The sequence below is a fragment of the Pristiophorus japonicus genome, chromosome 15, assembly GCF_044704955.1.
Source record: "Pristiophorus japonicus isolate sPriJap1 chromosome 15, sPriJap1.hap1, whole genome shotgun sequence".
NCBI lineage: Eukaryota > Metazoa > Chordata > Chondrichthyes > Pristiophoridae > Pristiophorus > Pristiophorus japonicus.
In genome coordinates this window covers 13,223,659-13,240,083 of record NC_091991.1, presented here as the reverse complement: position 1 = coordinate 13,240,083, position 16,425 = coordinate 13,223,659, and positions in this window count along the sequence as shown.

Below are 16,425 nucleotides of genomic sequence, written 5' to 3'. Positions count from 1 at the left end.
GCTGCCCCGAGTCCCGCAACCCTGAGTCTGCCACAAAGGGCCAACCAGCTAGCCCCGTGCTGGCGCTGTGGAGGAAACCACAGGGCCCACCGGTGCCGATACAAAGGCTCTAGCTGCAAAGGCTGCAACATGAAAGGTCACCTTCAGCGAATGTGTAGAAAAAGTTTTACCGACTGAGTCGCTGAAGAGTTGGCCGATCGCCTGGGCTCCGACACTGATGAAGACGAAGCTGCTCAGCCCTTGGAAGCAGAGTACGGAATATATACCTGCTCCACCAAGAGTTCCTCGTGGAAAATGGTAGTGGAAATCAACGGGGTTCCAGTCTCGATGGAGATCGACACAGGGGCGAGCCAGTCACTGATGAATCAGACGGCCTTTGAGAGTCTCTGGGACAATCCTGCCGAATGACCAAAAATGTCCCCAATCCAGGCAAATTGCTCAGCTACAAAAAAGGCACCATCCCAGTCGTTGGCAGCGTGGACATCCAGGTGTCCCATGGCCGCACGATGCATAAGCTTCCCCTGTGGATCGTTGCCGGTGATGGTCCAACGCTGCTGGGCAGAAGATGGATGAAGCAAGTCCAAATCGGTCGGAGTGACGAAGGCCCTCGGGCCCCAGCAATTGACATCCTACATGGATCCATCGCAGCACTTGGAAATCCCACCGTCCAGCTCGACTGCGTGACGACTGCACAACACTGCGGCGAGATGATCCTACCTGAACTACCAGACCTCACCTTCCGGGCCCTGGCAGGACTCCGAGGGAAGAAGATCGGCGCAGAAGGTAGATTCCCGGCGTCCGTGGCAGAACCTGGGGAGAAAAGGATCACCGCAGCCTCTCTCGCGGAGAGAGAGAGAAGATGGCGCCCGCACCACGAAACGAAGCACCTGGAATCAAGATGGCCGCGACCAGCCCACAAGGGGCAGCATTGAGGGAGCAACATGTGTTACCGAACGGCGAACCGGATTGGGGTAAAGATTGCAAGGCCTTCTTAAAGGAGACCGGCAACCCAAAATAATTAAATGGACAGTTCCACTCGAGGCACCGCGATGCCAGTGATATTAAAGATAAAAGTGCAGTAAATGAATGCAGCTTTACAAATGTAATGTTAAATGGTGATGCTGGCAAGGCTAATGGGAGAAATGTAACGAATGCTTCAAAAAGTGATGTAAGTAACAAGTTTGCACCGTTGAACAGTGATGCCAGAAATGCTAACGTGATAAATGTAACCTTGTACAGAGATACCGATACACAAGAAAGCATTGCAAGTGTAAGTTGTGAAAGTGTAAAGAGAGATAACAATGTCAAGTCGACTAGTTGCGATCGGAGCCAATGTGTCATGTATGCTAAAGGTAGAATGATAAATATACCGGATTCTACAGGTATAATGTCAATGCCAGAGGAAACCCTCCGTGGGAGACACCCAGGTCCAGCAGGCTACCTGACCATGTAGCCTGTGCTTTCGGGACCAATGTGATGCCCCAGTAAGGGTTCACACACACCCAGTGGGAGCAGACCCACTGCAGGGACAGCAGTCAATGGGCAGCACAGCCACCACCACTGGCAACATGCCCTAGATTGGCCCTACCCCCCCTGGCCACCAGGGCCAGCACCGGGAGCGAGAGGCCAGTAACCTCCAGCTTTCCCGGCGGAACCTGGGATGACCAGACTTCCAGCACCAACGGAGGACAAGGAGCCCACACCGCCCTGTGGCCCTGCCCATCACCAAACGCTACCACCTACCCATTCTACAGTGTATGTACCTTACCCATAGCACTGGCTCCACCACTGCAGAATCCTGCAACAGTGACACCCACATGGTCTTTGTATGAGGGGGGGAAATGGATGAGTGCAGCCACGAGCACAGGGATCACACCTGGCACCCACACAACCCTCACCACAACCTCCCACAGCCCACTACTGATCACCTCCCCATGTCATGGCAATAAGGACTTGGGAAAGGCTTAGGGGGGAGTGTTGTTATGTATGCATGTTAAAGTTGTACTGTAACACTAGACCTGAATGTACCTTCACCCTGTATATACCATACCTGTACACCAGAGGGTGCTGCTGCTGGAGACCTAAGGGTCACCTGTACACTGCAGGTAACCCAGTATAAAAAGATCACCCCTTGGTGTCCTCACTCTAGGAGCTGCAATAAAGGACTATAGTCAATACAGTTCAAGTGCCATACCCCTGCCTCGTCGAGTCATTAAGAGAGTGCTTGCATACACAATCGTTAGCATACAGGTACAGCAATTAATCAGGAAGGCTTTTATACTCTATCCCCCTTTATTGCAAGGGGGATAGAGTATAAAAGCAGAGAAGTCCTGCTACAACTGCACAGGATATTGGTGAGGCCACACCTAGAGTACTGTGTACAGTTTTGGTCTCCGTATTTAAGGAAGGATATACTTATTGAATATATTTAAGGCGGAGATAGACAGATTTTTGAGCAATAAGGGAATAAAGAGTTATGGGGAGTGGGCGGGGAAGTGGAGCCGAGTCCTTGATCAGATCAGCCATGATCTTATTAAATGGTGGAGCAGGCTCGATGGACCAAATGGCCTACTCCTACTACTATTTTTTATGTTCTTATGTTCTTATGTAATGTAGGAAACGAGGCAGCCAATATGGTTCCACAAGGTCCCACAATGGGATAATGACCAGATAATCTCTTTTTAGTGATGCTGATTTGAGGAATAAATATTGGCCCCAGGACACCGAGGAGAACTCCCCTGCTCCTACAGAGGATATACGGCTCAGAAACAGGTCATTCGGCCCAACCAGTCCATGCCGGCATTTAGGCTCAACTTGAGCCTCCTCCCGTCTTTCCACATCTCACGCTATCAACATAACCCTTTATTCCTTTCTCCCTCATCTTCTGGGAAAGTTGTCGCTGGAGTCCTCCTCAACCGCCTTCAACCTGTGGCTGAGGAGCTCCTCCTGGAGTCACAGTGCGGATTTCGTCCCCTATGGGGCACAACGGACATGATGTTTACAGCGCGACAGCAGCAGGAGAAAGGCAGGGAACAGCACCAGCCCTTATACATGGCCTTCTTCGACCTTACAAAGGCCTTTGACACCGTCAACCGCGAGGGTCTACGGATCGTCCTCCTCCGTTTCGGATGCCCCCAAAAGTTCGGCACCATCCTCCGCCTGCTCCACGACGACATGCAGGCCGTGATCCTTACCAACGGATCGATTACAGACCCAATCCACGTCCGGACCAGGGTCAAACAGGGCTGCGCCATCGCCCCAACCCTCTTCTCAATCTTCCTCGCTGCCATGCTCCGCCTCACACTCCCCGCTGGAGTGGAACTAAACTACAGGACCAGTGGGAACCTGTGCAACCTTCGTCATCTCCAGGCCAGGTCCAAGATCACCCCAACCTCTATCGTCAAGCTACAGTATGCGGACGATGCCTACATCTGCGCACATACAGAGGCTGTACTCCAGGACAAAGTCGACGTATTTACTGAGGCGTACGAAAACATGGGCCTTACACTAAACATCCGTAAGACAAAAGTCCTCCACCAGCCTGTCCTCGCCGTACAGCACTCCCCCCCCAGTCATCAAGATCCACGGCACGACCCTGGATAATGTGGTTCATTTCCCATACTTCGGGAGCCTCTTTTCAACAAGAACAGACATTGACAACAAGATTCAACACCGCCTCCAGTGCAGCCTTCGGCCACCTGAGGAAAAGTATGTTTAAAGACCAGGCCCACAAATCTGCCACCAAGTTCATGGTCTACAGGGCTGTAGTAATACCCGTCCTTCTGTATGGTTCAGAGACATGGACCATGTACAGTAGACATCTCAAGTCGCTGGAGAAATACCATCAACGATGCCTCTGCAAGATCCTACAAATCCTCTGGGAGGACAGACTCAGCAACGTTAGTGTCCTCGACTAGGCCAATATCCCCAGCATTGAAGCACTGACCACACTTGATCAGCTCCGCTGGGCAGGCCACGTTGTCCGCATGCCAGACACGAGACTCCCCAAAGCAAGCGCTCTACTCGGAACTCCTTCACGGCAAACGAGCCAAAGGTGGGTAGCGGAAACGTTACAGGGACACCCTCAAAGCCTTCCTGATAAAGTGCAACATCCCTACTGACACCTGGGAGTCCCTGGCCAAAGACCACCCTAAGTGGAGGAAGTGCATCCGAGAGGGCGCTGAGCACCTCGAGTCTCATCGCCGAGGGCATGCAGAAATCAAGCGCAGGCAGCGGAAAGAGCGTGTGGCAAATCTTTCCCTCAACGACTAACTGTCCCACCTGTGACAGGGACTGTGGTTCTCGTATTGGACTGTTCAGCCACCTAAGGACTCATTTTTAGAGCGGAAGCAAGTCGTTCTTAATTCCGAGGGACTGCCTATGATCTCCCTCATATACTTGTCTAGCCTCCCCTTAAATGCATCGATACTATTCGCCTCAACCACTCCCTGTGGCAGCAAGTTCCACATTCTCACCACTCTCTGGGTAAAGAAGTTTCTTCTGAATTCGATATTGGATTTCTTGGTGGCTATCTTATATTGATGGCCTCTAGTTTTGCTCATCCCCACAAGTAGAAACACTCTATGTATCTACTCTATCAAAACCTTATTGTTAACCATCTTTTTACACTGCTGTTCTTAACTCTATTTATTCTCTGGCCATCAATGGCCTCCCTTACTTTATTCTTTCCTTCGGAATAGGTCCATGGAACTTTTACATCCACCTGAGAGAGCAGACGGGGCCTCGGTTTAACGTCTCATTCAAAAGACGACACTTCTGACAGTGCGGTGCTCCCTCAGTACTGCCCCTCCGACAGTGTGACGCTCCCTCAGTACTGCCCCTCCGACAGTGTGACGCTCCATCAGTACTGCCCCTCCGACAGTGTGACGCTCCCTCAGTACTGCCCCTTCGACAGTGCGGTGCTCCCTCAGTACTGCCCCTCCGACAGTGTGACGCTCCCTCAGTACTGCCCCTCCGACAGTGTGACGCTCCCTCAGTACTGCCCTTCCGACAGTGTGACGCTCCCTCAGTACTGCCCCTCCGACAGTGTGACGCTCCCTCAGTACTGCCCCTCCGACAGTGCGGTGCTCCCTCAGTACTGCCCCTTCGACAGTGCGGCGCTCCCTCAGTACTGCCCCTCCAACAGTGCAGCACTCCCTCAGTACTGCCCCTCCAACAGTGCGACGCTCCCTCAGTACTGCCCCTCCGACAGTGCGGCGCTCCCTCAGTACTGCCCCTTCGACAGTGCGGCGCTCCATCAATACTGCCCCTCCGACAGTGCAGCACTCCCTCAGTACTGCCCCTCCGACAGTCCGGCGCTCCCTCAGTACTGCCCCTTCGACAGTGTGACGCTCCCTCAGTACTGCCCTTCCGACAGTGTGACGCTCCCTCAGTACTGCCCCTCCGACAGTGTGACGCTCCCTCAGTACTGCCCCTCCGACAGTGTGACGCTCCCTCAGTACTGCCCCTCCGACAGTGTGACGCTCTCTCAGTACTGCCCCTCCGACAGTGTGACGCTCCCTCAGTACTGCCCCTTCGACAGTGCGGCACTCCCTCAGTACTGCCCCTCCAACAGTGCGGTGCTCCATCAGTACTGCCCCTCCGACAGTGTGACGCTCCCTCAGTACTGCCCCTTCGACAGTGTGACGCTCCCTCAGTACTGCCCCTTCGACAGTGCGGTGCTCCCTCAGTACTGCCCCTCCGACAGTGCGGTGCTCCCTCAGTACTGCCCCTCCGACAGTGCAGCACTCCCTCAGTACTGCCCCTCCAACAGTGTGACGCTCCATCAGTACTGCCCCTCCGACAGTGTGACGCTCCATCAATACTGCCCCTCCAACAGTGCGGCGCTCCCTCAGTACTGCCCCTTCGACAGTGCGACGCTCCCTCAGTACTGCCCCTCCGACAGTGTGACGCTCCATCAATACTGCCCCTCCAACAGTGCGGTGCTCCCTCAGTACTGCCCCTTCGACAGTCCGGCGCTCCCTCAGTACTGCCCCTTCGACAGTCCGGCGCTCCCTCAGTACTGCCCCTTCGACAGTCCGGCGCTCCCTCAGTACTGCCCCTTCGACAGTGCGACGCTCCCTCAGTACTGCCCTTCCGACAGTGTGACGCTCCCTCAGTACTGCCCCTCCGACAGTGTGACGCTCCCTCAGTACTGCCCCTCCGACAGTGTGACGCTCCATCAATACTGCCCCTTCGACAGTGCGACGCTCCCTCAGTACTGCCCCTCCGACAGTGTGACGCTCCCTCAGTACTGCCCCTCCGACAGTGTGACGCTCCATCAATACTGCCCCTCCGACAGTGTGACGCTCCCTCAGTACTGCCCCTCCGACAGTGTGACGCTCCATCAATACTGCCCCTCCGACAGTGTGACGCTCCCTCAGTACTGCCCCTCCGACAGTGCGGCGCTCCCTCAGTACTGCCCTTCCGACAGTGTGACGCTCCCTCAGTACTGCCCCTCCGACAGTGTGACGCTCCCTCAGTACTGCCCCTTCGACAGTGCGGTGCTCCCTCAGTACTGCCCCTCCGACAGTGTGACGCTCCCTCAGTACTGCCCCTCCGACAGTGTGACGCTCCCTCAGTACTGCCCCTCCGACAGTGTGACGCTCCCTCAGTACTGCCCCTTCGACAGTGTGACGCTCCCTCAGTACTGCCCCTTCGACAGTGCGGTGCTCCCTCAGTACTGCCCCTCCGACAGTGTGACGCTCCCTCAGTACTGCCCCTCCGACAGTGTGACGCTCCCTCAGTACTGCCCCTCCGACAGTGTGACGCTCCATCAATACTGCCCCTCCGACAGTGTGACGCTCCCTCAGTACTGCCCCTTCGACAGTGCGGCACTCCCTCAGTACTGCCCCTCCAACAGTGCGGTGCTCCATCAGTACTGCCCCTCCGACAGTGCAGCGTTCCCTCAGTACTGCCCCTTCGACAGTGCGGCACTCCCTCAGTACTGCCCCTCCAACAGTGCGGTGCTCCATCAGTACTGCCCCTCCGACAGTGCGGTGCTCCCTCAGTACTGCCCCTTCGACAGTGCAGCGAAGGCTCCCTCAGTACTGCACTGGAATGTCATCCTAGGTTTTATTTATGCTCAAGTCCCTGGAGTGAGGCTGGAACTCACAACCTTCTGACTCCGAGGCGTGAGAGTGCGACCCACTGAGCCACGGTTGACACCAGCTGCAGGTGAACGTGTCAGCCATTTTGTGGCAAGGTCCCATACAGTGAGAGGAATGACAAGTTAATCAGCTTTTTGTGATGTTGTTTGAGAGATAACTGATGGCCAGGACACTGGGGAGAACTCCCCTGATCTTCTTCGAATAATGCTGTGGGATCATTTACACCCACAGTAGCAACAACCAGGAACTGCCACAGAGCTGCTCCCTTTCCAACTTTGCTGGAAATTCGCCAGTGTCATTCACGTGTAAAGGGATGATATTAAAGGGGCAAAATTGCCCAGCACCCGGATAGGGGGCGGTAACCAGCTGGAGTCGGGAATTCCTGTGTCCGGCGCAGAAGTCCCGCCCCTGCTGCTAAATTGGGCTTACCTCTCATTAAAGGAAGTGAACCGTAATCTCGCGCACTCCACTTCCTTTAGGGTGGTTCCCGAGTTGTTACTGGGGCGGTGAGTGAAGTGCATCTGCGTAACACTGACGCGTTTCAATGCCCCTCCCCTTCACTTAAAGGGGAAGGCCGCTACGCACTCTGCACTGGGCCCACCAGGGCAGCGTGGGGCTCTGGCGCCTTCCCCTTTAAGTAGCCCAGTTTCGCAGCCCGTGGGGCAGTTTCCTCTGTGGGGGCGGGAAGGGTCATCACGCATGGCGATGACATCATCACCGCTAACCGCAGGGCACGGCCCTGCCATGGCAGAGCCGCCACAATCTCCCGGCAATTTCCCGGGGGCCAGTAGCGCCCTCCTCCTCCACCCTCGCCCCACCCATACCCCCCTCCCCGCCCTTGCCCTCTATCCCCCCCACCCCTTTCGCCCCGTGCTATTCCCCCCCCACCCGCCCTCGACGACCTCCCCCCACGAAAAGTATCTTCCGCCCCCGCTAGCACCCTCCAGAGGCGAATACTGGCCTCTAAAAAAGGGGCAATTTCACCCCGAGTCTTGTGACTGGGGGGGCGGGGGGGGTAGGTGAAGGGCAATGGGGGGAGTGCCGATTGCGGGCTCGTGAGTACCATGGAGCCAAGACACCGGGAGAACTCCTGCTCTCCCCGGCTCCACGTCAAACTTCAAAATAAATGTTATTGCACTTTTGGTGGTGGCCTCTTGCTGTGCCCCATTCACGAAGGAAGACACAAATAACTTGCCGAAAGTACGAGGGGACCGAGGGTCTAGTGAGAAGGAGGAACTGAAGGATATCCTGATTAGGCGGGAAATTGTGTTAGGCAAATTGATGGGATTGAAGGCCGATAAATCCCCGGGGCCTGATAGTCTGCATCCCAGAGTACTTAAGGAAGTGGCCCTAGAAATAGTGGATGCATTGGTGATCATTTTCCAAAAGTCTATCGACTCTGGATCAGTTCCTATGGACTGGAGGGTAGCTAATGTAACACCACTTTTTAAAAAGGGAGGGAGAGAGAAAGCGGGTAATTATAGACCGGTTAGTCTGACATCAGTAGAGGGGAAAATGTTGGAATCAATTAATAAGAATGAAATAGCAGCGCATTTGGAAAGCAGTGACAGGATCGGTCCAACTAGCATGGATTTTTGAAGGGGAAATCATGCTTGACAAATCTTCTGGAATTTTTTGAGGATGTAACTAGCAGAGTGGACAAGGGAGAACCAGTGGATGTGGTGTATTTGGACTTTCAAAAGGCTTTTGACAAGGTTCCACACAAGAGATTGGTGTGCAAAATCAAAGCACATGGTATTGGGGGTAATATACTGATGTGGACAGAGAACTGGTTGGCAGACAGGAAGCAGAGAGTCGGGATAAACGGGTCCTTTTCAGAATGGCAGACAGTGACTAGTGGAGTGCCGCAGGGCTCAGTGCTGGGACCCCAGCTCTTTACAATATACATCAATGATTTGGATGAAGGAATTGAGTGTAATATCTCTACGTTTGCAGATGACACTAAACTGGGTGGTGGTGTGAGCTGTGAGGGGGATGCTAAGAGGCTGCAGGGTGACTTGGACAGGTTAGATGAGTGGGCAAATGGATGGCAGATGCAGTATAATGTGGATAAATGTGAGGTTATTCACTTTGGGGGCAAAAACGCGAAGACAGAATATTATCTGAATGGTAGCAGATTAGGAAAAGGGGAGGCGCAACGAGACCTGGGTGTCATGGTTCATCAGTCATTGAAAATTGGCATGCAGGTACAGCAGGCGGTGAAGGCGGCAAATGGTATGTTGGCCTTCATAGCTAGGGGATTTGAGTATAGGAGCAGGGAGGTCTTACTGCAGTTGTACAGGGCCTTGGTGAGGCCTCACCTGGAATATTGTGTTCCGTTTTGGTCTCCTAATCTGAGGAAGGACGTTCTTGGTATTGAAGGAGTGCAGCGAAGGTTCACCAGACTGATTCCCGGGATGGCTGGACTGACATGAGGAGAGACTGGATCAACTGGGCCTTTCTACATTGGAGTTTAGAAGGATGAGAGGGGATCTCATAGAAACATATAAGATTCTGACGGGATGGGACAGATTAGATGCGGGTAGAATGTTCCCGATGTTGGGGAAGTCCAGAACCAGGGGTCACAGTCTTAGGATAAGGGGTAGGCCTTTTAGGACTGAGATGAGGAGAAACTTCTTCACTCAGAGACTTGTTAACCTGTGGAATTCCCTGCCGCAGATAGTTGTTGATGCCAGTTCATTGGATATATTCAAGAGGGAGTTAGATATGGCCCTTACGGCTAAGGGAATCAAGGGGTATGGAGAGAAAGCAGGAAAGGGGTACTGAGGGAATGATCAGCCATGATCTTATTGAATGGTGGTGCAGGCTCGAAGGGCCGAATGGTCGACTCCTGCACCTATTTTCTATGTTTCTACGCCAGGACAATGAATTTCTCCATTGCCCAATAGGGTCTTAGAACAAGCATTATTATACGCAAGGGGCTTAAACTCTGTTTCAGTGTCCCGACCCAATATCATTGAATTCACAGTTCTCTGTTTATTAATGCTCAATGAAAAAAATTCTTAACTTTGGAATGTCATCATCATCATAGGTAGTCCTTTGAAGCGAGGATGACTTGCTCCCACGTCAAAAAAAGGATGAGTTCACAGGTGTTTCAATGGAGGACCTAATATTCCAGGTCCTGAACTACATCCCGAAGGATGGAAGATGCCTGTGCGTGGATTTTTTGTCAGGGTGATGTTAGAACACACCTCTGGTGCTAGAATGGAACTAGGAATGATGGACTTCAACAACAACAACAACTTGGATTTATATAGTGCCCTTAACATCCCAAGGCACTTCACAAAATATGACACCGTGCCATATAAAGGAGATATTTGGACAGGTGACCAAAAGCTTGGTCAAAGAGGCAGGTTTTAAGGAGCGTCTTAAAGGAGGAGAGAGAGGCGGAGAGGTTTATGGAGGGAATTCCAGAGCTTAGCGACTCGGCAGCTGAAGGTATGGCCACCAATGGTGGTGTGATTAAAATTAGATGTTCAAGAGGCCAGAATTATAGGAGTGTGGAGATCTCGTGGGCGGGGGGGTGGGGGGGGGTTGTTGGGCTGGAAGAGGTTACAGAGATAGGAAGGGGCGAGGAGGCCATGGAAGGGTTTGAAAACAAGGATGAGAATTTTATAATTGAGGGATTGCCGGACCGGGAAACATAGAAACATAGAAAATAGGTGCAGGAGTAGGCCATTCAGCCCTTCGAGCCTGCACCACCATTCAATATGATCATGGCTGATTATGCAACTTTAATACCCCATTCCTGCTTTCTCTCCATACCCCTTGATCCCTTTAGCCATAAGGGTCACATCTAACTCCCTTTTGATTATATCTAACGAACTGGCCTCAACAACTTTCTGTGGTAGAGAATTCCACAGGTTCACAATTCTCTGAGTGAAGAAGTTTCTCCTCATCTCGGTCCTAAATGGCTTACACCTTATCCTTGGACCCCTGGTTCTGGACTTCCCCAACATCAGGAACATTCTTCCTGCATCTAACCTGTCCAATCCCGTCAGAATTTTATATGGTACTATGAGATCCCCTCTCATTCTTCTAAATTTCAATTAATATAAGCTTAGTCGATCCAGCCTTTCTTCATATGTCAGTCCTGCCATCCCAGGAATCAGTTTGGTGAACCTTCGCTGCACTCCCTCAATAGCAAGAATGTCCTTCCTCAGGTTAGGAGACCAAAACTGTACACAATATTCAAGATGTGGCCTCACCAAGGCCCTGTACAACTGTAGTAAGACCTCCCTGCTCCTATACTCAAATCCTCTCGCTATGAAGGCCAACATGCCATTTGCCTTCTTCACCGCCTGCTGTACCTGCATGCCAACTTTCAATGACTGATGTACCATGACACCCAGGTCTCGTTGCACCTCTCCTTTTCCTAATCTGTCACCATTCAGATAATATTCTGTCTTCCTGTTTTTGCCACCAATGTGGATAACCTCACATTTATCCACATTATACTGTATCTGCCATGCATTTGCCCACACAGGGGTGGTTGATGAACAGGACTTGGTGCAAATTAGGAATTGGGCAGCACTTTTGGATGGGCTCAAGTTTATGGAGCGTGGAAGATGGGAGGACGGCAGGGAGAGCCTTGGAATAGTTATGTGGAGAGGCTACAAAAGCAGGGATTGTTCTCCTTGGAGTAGAGAAGGTTAAGTGAGGATTTAATAGAGGTGTTCAAAACCATGAAGGGTTTTGAGAGAGTAAATAAGAAGAAACTGTTTCCAGTGGCAGGAAGGTCGGTAACTAGAGGTAATTGACAAAAGGACCAGAGAGGAGATGAGAAGAAGTATCTTTACGCAGCGAGTTGCTGTGATCTGGATTGTGCTGCCTGAAAGGGCGGTGGGAACAGATTCAATAGTAACTTTTAAAAGGGAATTGGATAAATAGTTGAAAAGGAAAAGATTGGTAGGCTATGGGGAAAGAGCAGGGAGTGGGACTAATTGGATCGCTCTCGCAAAGAGCCGGCACAGGCATGATGGGCCGAATGTCCCCCTTGTGTGCAGTATCAGTCTATGATCAGTGCATTCTGTCTAATGAGGACAGAGGTCAGCGTATGATCAGATGTTCAGACCTTTGCTCAATACCCTTATGATATCTAACGTTAAGGGAACATAGACGTGAGTATGGACTATCAGCTAACACTAAAATAATTCCAAATAAGTTTACAAAAGTGTTTATCAAGTCGAATAGACAACCCGAGTACTAAACCTGAATAGAGTTACACTCCCGGGGGCCAGGAGCCAATGTTGGGTCAGTGAGCACAGGGGTGATGGGTGAACGGGGAGGTGAAGTGGTGTTAGACTAACTATTGGAGAGGCTCTCTGCTGTTTCTCACTGGAGTGCGCTGGCTTCACATCAGGATTTGATTTCGGAGTTACACTGCTGTTGTCACACCGATAAATACAGTCACCACACGTTAAAAAAATCCACGCACAGGCATCTTCCACCCCCTCAACTGAAGTTCAGGGCTGGAACATCGGGTCCATCAATGAAACATCTGTGAACTCTCGTGTAAGCAAGTCATCCTCGTTCGAGGGACCGCCTATGATGATGAAACATTTCGTAAAAGTAGCAATGTAACGTTACCGTGAGGCCCCACCCAGCACAGGGCTCTTGCAGCATTAATGGGCTGTACGTATTTCAAGAACATTCACTGTCCGCTAGGTAAGAGTTTAAGATTGTGAATTTGTCACCTGTCTCTGAATGGAGTGAACGTACTTTATTCATCGTAGAGCTTTGCTGTTGCACAAATCTGGTTTATTGGCCATTTTATTGGATTAAGTCTTTTCACAATTCAGCAGCTGCATCATTTTAAGAGTTAACTTGAAAAGAAAATGTTAGATTAGTGCTGGATTGAGGGGTGGGGGCGGAGCTATAATGAGTTGCACCTCTGCTTAGTGATTTGACACTGCTTATTTTATGCAGCGCACACTATGTGCTTTTCCCATGTGCAGTCATTTTATGCAAACCCTTCGAGCGGTGTCTGGCTGTGAGTTTCATGGATTTGTGGGTCAGTTATAACAGACATACTAGGTCCTGTGTCAAAGGTCATAGTGTTGGAGGGCATTGACCCCACCAGCAAGAGACAGCCTGCCAAGAGATTGAATACATTCCGTCTCATGCACCTTTCATTGCACAAGCCCCCTTGCTGGGTCCCTTTCACACTTTGCTAATAAACTCTCGCATTTGAATGATGTTTGAAAATAATGATGTTCACACCACATTAAGAGTATCCCATCTGCAACGCGCCAGTGTAAAATTCGACACCGCAGATTTGAAATATGAACACTCCTTACGCAGAACATCCTTTCTCACAAGCACAACAGGTCTTCTGCCTGCTTTTATGAAGAGCGTCCTTGTGATTAAGACCCCAGGGGACAGGCTCATGTGAAATTGAAATCTAAGAACATGCGACTCAGTGTCAGCTCATTGGAGCCCGGGCGCTATCGAGTGAACTTAATACAACAACTGCACTTTCTATTAGCTGTGGCACTTAGCCCCATTAAAAGGCAAGGCCACACCACCCAAAATTACCAACCCCGCTTTCAGCAGAAAAGTCACATTTATTTAATTTTTTTAAAATAATACATCCTTGGGCTGGAAATTCGGCTGGAGGTTTTAAAGCGCTAATGTTGGGCGGGTGGTAAACTTAGCGCCGGGAAATGGTTAGCGACGGCAGCCATAAAAATTCAGTAGTTGCGTCCTGACAGTAGGAGCGTTAAGGGAGGCGTTCCACACCTCTCTCTCTCTCTCTCTCGAGCTAACGATCCATCTTCGTAGTGCCCCAAGAGAGGCCGCCCTGCATTAAAAAAAAATCGGAACAAAAAACACAGAAAACATTCTGGATACTCACCCCAAATAACGTTAAATGGCAAAAAGAAAAATCAATCGCACCTACCTCATTCCTTCCCTCAGCGTCCCGGGACAGCTCTGAACTAAGCTTTCTCTGGCGGGGTCACCGCTGGGCACTATGGGTGTAACGCAACCCAAATGTTACAGCCATGCCGATACCGTGGACACTGCGCACTGGCACTACGCTTGTGGCTGCAAACTCTTTAGCGCCCTTGTAGCGCCCACTATTTAAGCATTTTGGGGACGCTATATTCAACCGAATTTCACCTCCATCAATCTGCTCCTGGTTCAAATTCTCATTCAATTTTAGCATTCAATGTGCTATTTATAATGATTAATTCAAATCGTTGGATAATTCCAATATTTTGTGCACAAAACAGATTGAATTTATCAACTTTCACTACACTGCAGAGATATGAGATTAATTTGTATAGGTTTGTGGTAAATTATTTCATATCAATGAGGTTGTTTGATTATAGCAGTTATCTTAATAATCGATTTGAGTGTGTCCAGAATGTACAGTCCATTCATTTTTTTAATCACCAGGATTTCCAAATCTAGGGAAAGTAGTCGTGAATTTTGATGCTGCAACAAAATAGGTTTCAACTTTTACATAATGTTGACAAATCATGAAATCTATCTGTTAAATAAACAGACTTTGTTTCTGGCTAACACTGGCTAACGAATTTGAGCTTCAGATATTGAGTAGAAATTCGCAGAAGTTACAACACGGAAGTAGGCCATTCGGCCCGACCAGTCTGAGTTGGCCTGTACCCTCCACGGGAGCAAATAATTCTCATCACATTTAACTGCCCTGACCCCATATCCCTTCAGCCCCTCTTCCTTCATCCACCTGTCCAAATTAAACCAGCGGCGTTGCACCATCAAATGTACACCTGCTGCACCATTTCCCTCCAGCACACCTTTCTATCACACTGCAAGGGACACACTCAACTCGCCGTGTCACACTCACAGTATAAGGAAACAAAGGAACACTCCGGGAACAATGTACCAGAGTCAGCATGTATCTTAATTGACATCTGTACAAACTCACACAGGGCTTACTTAACAGCAACAGTCTCTTAATTGACCTACTTGCAATAGCAATCATTATTCAAAAACTAGGTGATGAGTTTGGATTTTTTTTATGTGTTAGCAGCAGGACTGTAGCCAGAAAAAACTATAAATGTCTGACAAAATTGATGTTTATTGCCGGGATTGCAGAAATACGCTGTAACAGCAACTTGTATTTATATAGTGCCTTTAATGTAGTAAATCGTCCCAAGGCGCTGAGTTACCAATGGCCAACTGTGTTACCAATGGGCAACTTCTCTTGTTCTTAGGCAGTCCCTCGGATCAAAGATAACTTGCTTCCACGCCAAAAAGGGATGTGTTCAATGAGTTTACAGGTGTAGAAATACAGAAACATAGAAAATAGATGCAGGAGCAGGCCATTCGGCCCTTCAAACCTGCACCACCATTCAATATGATCATGGCTGATTATTCCCTCAGTACCCCATTCCTGCTTTCTCTCCATACCCCTTGATCCCTTTAGCCGTAAGGGCCACATCAATGAAGGACCTAATATTCCCAGTCCCGAACTACATGTTGAAGGGTGGAAGATGTCTGCGCGTGGGTTTTTTGTCACATGTGGTGGCCGTTGCACACCAGCCACCACACGGGCTTGACAGAACTAGGTCTTGGTCCAGTTTCAAGGTTGAACCAAGACAACTGGAGACCTGCTCTGCTGCACGGACCTAGTGTGCACACATATCGCAGTGTGGGCTGGCCCGTGCTGCCCCTGGGCCCTCGCCTCTTCTGGTCCCCGAACGCACGCCTCTCCTGGTCCCTGATCACGTCGCCCTGCAATCTCTCGCAGTTCCTTCGCCGCGACCTCGCTGCTCCTGCTGTACCTGCCCACACTCCAATCACCGACCTGGGTTATGGTGACATCCAATCCAGTCACCCTCTTCACTGCTGTCGCCCTCCTGCACCTGCTCGCGCTGCTCCCTGGAGTGGTATGCCTCCACGCTGTTTGCTGCTCCTTTTAAGGCTCCGACCTGCTGCAGATGTTCCCTTGCAGGTTGGGTAACTGTGTTCGCAATGGCCAACTGTGCTCCCAATGGCCAACTGTACTACCAACGGCCAACTGTGCTCCCAACAGCCAACTGTGCTACCAACGGCCAACTGTACGACCAACGGCCAACTGTACGACCAACGGCCAACTGTGCTACCAACGGCCAACTGTGCTACCAACGGCCAACTGTACTACCAAAGGCCAACTGTGCTACCAATGGCCAACTGTGCTACCAATGGCCAACTGTACTACCAATGGCCAACTGTACTACCAACGGCCAACTGTGCTACCAAAGGCCAACTGTGCTACCAATGGCTAACTGTGTTCCCAATGGCCAACTGTGCTACCAATGGCCAACTGTGC